This window comes from Crocodylus porosus, unplaced genomic scaffold, assembly GCF_001723895.1.
Source record: "Crocodylus porosus isolate Cpor-Errol unplaced genomic scaffold, CroPor_comp1, whole genome shotgun sequence".
NCBI classification, from domain to species: domain Eukaryota; kingdom Metazoa; phylum Chordata; order Crocodylia; family Crocodylidae; genus Crocodylus; species Crocodylus porosus.
This window is the reverse complement of record NW_017728931.1, coordinates 202,250-208,423: the sequence shown is the minus strand read 5'-3', so window position 1 is coordinate 208,423 and position 6,174 is coordinate 202,250.

The following is a 6,174-nucleotide window of genomic DNA, read 5'->3' as shown; positions in this document are numbered from 1 at the left end:
CCCTGACCACCCCCTATGATAGAAAATTGCCAATATTAACCATCTAGCCAAATTTAAAATCCCTCTCTATGACACTGAGGGCACAGGCCCCTCAGCAGCCAAAAGGCTTCTGCCAATGTTTCATAGTTGGTAGGGTTGGAAGGGATCTGAGCAGATCATGAAGTCCGACCCCCTGCCATGGGCAGGAAAGAATGCTGGGGTCAAATGACCCCAGCAAAGTGATTGTCTAGCCTCCTTATGAAGACCCCCAGGGTAGGAGGGAGCACCACTTCCCTTGGAAGTTGGTTCCAGATCCTGGCTGCCCTGACTGTGAAGTAGTGCTTCCCGATGTCTAGCCTGAACCTACTGTCAATCAACTTATGGCCATTATTCCTAGTTACTCTGGGTAGTGTTCAGGGAAACAGGGCCTCTCCCATTCCCCCCTGGTCCCCCTTGGCAAGTTTATAGACAGCCACCAGATCCCTTCTCAGCCTTCTCTTGTGGAGGCTGAACAGGTTTGGGTCCCATAGTTGCTCTTTGTAGGGCCTGCCCTGCTTCCCCCTGACCATGCGAGTGGCCCTCTGCACCCTCTCAATGCTGTCCACATCCCTCCTGAAGTGCGACGCCCAGAACTGGATGCAGTACTCCAACTGTGGCCTGACCAATGTCGCATAGAGGGGGAAGATCACCTCCTTGGACCTGCTTGAGATGCATCTGTGGATGCACGACAAGGTATGGTTAGCCTTACTGACTGCGTCCTCACATTGGCGGCCCATGTTTATCTTGGAATCAATAACGACTCCAGGGTGTGTTGTTGCTTTGACTGAGCTACACCTACAGAAAAATATTGGAGGTGGTAGCTTCCAAATTAGTAGGTTCCTCTGTTTCATGGGGCCTGGGCCTGGGTCCTTTGGGCCCACTCCCCCTCCCTTGCTCCCAAATGCAGGATTCTGGGATCACATTGTCTGACCTCCTGTATAACACACAGCCCATGGCACTTCATCCAACTGCTCCAGCATCAACATGTGTTTGTCTAAAGTACCTCCTAGGAAGGCATCCAGTCTGAACCTGAGAAGGCATCAAGGGACATAAAAGCCACCACTTCCTTTGGCAGTGTGTTCCAGGGATTAATCACCATCGCCGGTAATGATGTATGCCTTCTGTCCAATTTGAACTTGTCTGGCTTTAGCTTTCAATCATTGGTTCTTGCTATCCTTTCCTCCACAATAACCCAAAAACCTTGAAGTATTTTCTCCCTATGAAATTACTTATGCATCATAATCTGATCTTCTTCTTTTTGATGAGCTAAACTGAGCTCAGGAAGCATCTCTAGGTACAACATGTTTTCCATGCCTCCAAGTCACTTTTGCGGCTTTTTTTCTATCCCCTTTCCAATTTTTCAATGTCTTTTCAGAAAAGTGGGCTCCAAAATTGAACCCAAGTGTTCTAGTCTCATCACTGGCATATGCTATGTGGGCTACATGGTCATGAGAGACCAGATCCTATTTCACCAAAGTGTGATCCTCTTTTTCCTTGCTTGAGTCCTTGGAAGTCCTCTACTTTTGGTAACTTGCTGTCATCATAGCCTAAGTCACAGAAAACCAGGGAAGGAGAACCCACCCACCTTCTACATTAAAGGTTTTCAAGCCTCAGCAAGGGCATTCAGCAGTGTCCAAGGACTAAAAGGGTGGTGTACAACCAGTGGAAGGGAAGAGCTATCACCAAGGAGGAGTGCTCCTCCTCTGCCTGGGAGTGTAGGAGGTCTATTAGGAAGGTCAAGGCAGAGACAGAACTCAGGCTAGCGTCCAGGATTAAGGACAACAAAAAGTCCGTTTTCAAGTACACTGGGAGCAAGAAGAGGGCAACAAGCAATGTAGGGCCCCTGCAAAACTCAAATGGTAATCTTGTGGCTACACCAAATGAGAAAGCTGATATTTTTAACAGTTTCTTTGCCTCTGTTTTTTTTAACAGGGCCCAGGACATCCCATCTACCAGAGGTTGGGACAATCTCAGGGATAGCTCTGTCAGGCCTTCAGTCAGCACAGATGTAGTTAGGAATCTTCTGGAAGGGCTGGACATTTTTAGATCTGCAGGTCCAGATGCCCTCCACCCAAGGGTGTTGAGGGAGCTGGCCGGGGTCATCGCAGAGCCCTTGGCCTGGGTGTATGAGCATTCGTGGTCATCTGGCCAGGTGCTGAAGGATTGGAAACTAGCTAATGTGGTCCCAATTTTTAAGAAAGGGAGGAAGGAGGACCCAAGTAACTATAGGCCTGTAAGCCTCACCTCGGTACTTGGGAAGATCTTGGAGAGAATCATCGAGCACATCTGTGGGGGGCCTGCAGGAGAGATCATGTGCAGGGGCAACCAGCATGGGTTCATCAAAGGCAGGTCCTGCCTGACCAACCTTATTGCCTTATGACCAAGTAACTAAGTCCTTGGATAATGGTATCGCCGTGGACATAGTCTTTCTAGACTTTAAGAAGGCCTTTGAGACTGTCTGTCACCCCATTCTCATCAATAAATTAGGCAACTGTGGCATTGATGCCTGCCCAGTTGATGGGTAAAAAATTGGCTGATGGGGTGCCCCCAGAGAGTAGTGGTGGATGGATCGTGCTCAACCGGGTGAGATGTGAGCAATGGGGTACCCCAGGGCTCAGTCCTCAGGCCTGTGCTGTTTAACATTTTCATCAGCGACTTGGATGGGGGAGTTGAAAGCACATTGTCCAAGTTTGCTGATGACACTAAGATGTGGGGTGAGGTGGACACACTTGAAATGAGAGAGAGGCTGCAACTAGATTTAGACAGACTACAAAAGTGGGCAGAATAGGATGGGGTTCAACATAGACAAATGCAGGGTGATGCACCTTGGGAGAAGGAATCCACAGCATACATACAGGCTGGGAGTTCCCCTCTTGAAAGCACAGAGGCGGAAAGGGATCTTGGAGTCATTATTGACTTCAAGATGAACATGAGCCACCAATGCCAGACCGCAGCCAGCAAAGCCAGCCATACCTTGTTATGCATCCGAAGATGCAGCTCAAGCCGGTCCAGAGAGGTGAACCTCCCCCTCTGTGCAATTTTGGTCAGGCCGCAATTGGAGTACTGTGTCCAGTACTAGGCACCGCACTTTAAAAAGGATGTGGCCAGCCTGGAGAGAGTTCAGAGGACGGCCACCCACTTGGTGAGAGGGCAGCAGGACAGGCCTTACACTGAGGGACCTTAACCTGTTCAGCCTCAGCAAGAAGAGGTTTAGGTTAGAGATCAGAAGGCAATTTTTTACAGTTGGGGTGGTCAGAATCTGAAACCAACTTCCCAGGGAAGTGGTCCTCGCCCCTACCTTGGGCAAATTCAAAAAGAGGTTAGATGATCACCTGTCTGGGGTCTTGTGAACCCAGCATTCATTCCTGCCTGTGGCAGGGGGTCAGGCTACATGATCTGATCAGATCTCTCCTGACCCTAGCTACTATGAAACTGACTCACAGGATGGAACTGAACTGTACTTGGGTACCAAGATGTTTTCCAGCAGCAGGGTATTCTTTATAGCCTTGGCCCATGGGTCTAATGGGCAGGAACATTCACTAGTGCCAAAATACAGAACAAAGACTGGTGTAAATCAGCAGGGCTACTCCGAGAGCACTGGTTTACTCCCCACTGGGCGTGTCTACATGTGCATTTATGGTGGCTTAAATTTACTGTGCAGCAAATTGGAATAGGCCAGCATCTACACATACAGGTATTAAAACACATTAATGCTATGTGGGGGCTGACTTGGGACTGAAGTTAGTCCCAAGTTAGCCCACACACACAATGCTACTGCACAGTAAGTTGTTACAGCGATACTGCACAGTAACTAATTAGTCATAAATTTGCACAATGCAGGTATCAAATTTATGCTCAAGTAGGTGTAAATTGCTGTATTTGATGTGCATTATGGGCATACACATGTAGACATGCACCCACACTGAACAGTAATTTCAGTTACTGAACAGTAAATGTGCACATGTAGACACACTCACTGAAGGTCTAGCCAAAAGGAGCAGGAATAGGATACATCGCCTTTTTCTTCTTAGTTGACTCTGCCTATGATGCATGGTTAGGAGGCAGGGTATAGTGCCTGCCAGTAATACACCATTTGGAATATTTCTCATGCTGCACTACAGAATGTATGGATTCTCAGGGAAGGCCAGATGGAGTGATAACAGAAAGGTATCTCCTGGGAGTGTTTCTGACTGGTGCTGGAGGGCATGAATGCAAAATACCACACACAGCTATATACACAGGTTGGAGAGCGAGAGAGAGCGAGAGAAATGCTGTGCCTTAGAAAAAACTTTCCTTTGCTTAAAAATATTGTTCAGCATAGGTCCCTTCTCCATGGAAAAGCCCAGACCTGAGGGCTGGGGCAAGAGCTCCACAATGTCATGCTCAGTAGGTTCACTCGCTGGTAAGGGCCGCTGTTGGTGAGGAAGTAGCAGTATTTGCTTCCCAATTACACTGCTCCCCTTTCTCTTCCCCCCTGACACCTAGATCATAGCGGTGTTGCTGGGGCACAGATATTGTGCCAGGGCCCAACATTTTCATACAAACCTCTGCATCTCCCAGGCAGCCTGGATCTGCAGGCTTCAGGACTCCCTTTTTCTGGGGAATCCTTAGTGCAGAAGGAGATAGTACAGATTATTCTCCCTACAAATTGCTACCTAAATAGTAAGGGGATGGGCCCTACCAGCCCTGCTCTAGTCAGCAGGAGCTATAGACACATTTAGCTGCTTAGTAGCCACAGCTCTCACTGGACCTGTTGGGCAAGGGCTTCGGAGGAGCCTAAGGCAGTTTACAACCCCTAAGGCCTAGACCCATAGCACCCATGATCTGCAGTCCTGTGACCCAGAGACTCTGATAAGCCCAGAAGGAAGGTATAGCACATGGTGACACAGGATTTTTCTCCATGGCTCTACCCCCTTATTACAAAAGGTGCAACTCTACAGCGTTAGCCCAGTTTAATTCTGAACGTGCCTTATGTAGAAAAGTCTCTACCAGGAAACAGAAATAGAGACTGTGAGGAAAATGTCAGCAGCAAATAAACTCCTCCTCTGCCTTTCCACACTCCCAGTTCTGTACCTAACCACTGACATTTTAAGTAGCACTATATAACTAAAGAGTAAAAATAACTTCTTCCAGGTCTATTACCATGAAAAATGTGAAAGTAATTTATTGACTGGTAATTAAAATCTTATTCGTTTCTGTAGCATATGGCAACTGAGGTAAAGCCATTTTGTTAAAGGTGCAGAATCCAAATTGCATTGGCAATCAAGATGTTTTATCTCCCTGAAAAGGTACAATAAAAGATTCAGATCTTACACCAGAGCCTTGTAAAGATACGAGTAATCAAAAGTCAACATAGAATCTTATCAAACATCAATTTTAAAGTTGCTAATATTTAAAGGTCTGGTATTTTTGTTTGTCATTTTTATTCAGAGCTGTTTACTTGTCTCGTTTAATGATCTAACTGTGCAACAGAGATGAAAATTACCCTGCAGTTCTCTTGAAGTTTGTTCAGTGCTGCTATTTGTGTATCAGGGGTTTACTTGGCTTTTTTTCCCCCTGATCTGGCAGAGCAAAAAACTAAGATTTCAAAAGGAAGGGGGTAAAGAAATGTACCAGTAGTATTCTGTTCTGCTGAAAACAGACAGCTGCAGTGTTGGTACAGTTCAGTAAAAGCCTGGTACAGAAACCCATGGAAGTCTGCTGACAAACTGTCACTGCCTTGAGGTAGCACTGAATCAGGCTCCAAGAGCTCATGCTTTGTATGACTGGTACCACTGCTTAGGGACAGGGCAGACATAACTTAACTATTATGTTTGACCTGTCACAACCCTAAGTAAGCTTTCCAGATCTGCCTGTAATTTTTCAGTGAACAGCCAAGTCAATATGATAAACTGCATCCTCCCAAGAAGGGGAATTCATCAATATGTCTATTGGCTCTTGGCATCTCTCTCTGCTTATTGACGGATAGCTCAGTTTGCATCATCCTTTAATCCCTGCCATGGGCTTCCTGGAACTTGAAATCACTCATGGTTTGCACAGGGACTGAAGCAGTCAAGGGAAGTTATCTGTAGCAGGCTTGTCCAGACTTCCACAATGCATTTTTTATTAAGCAGCCATTCCCTGGAATAGTGCAGAAATAATTTGGCTCTAGCATTT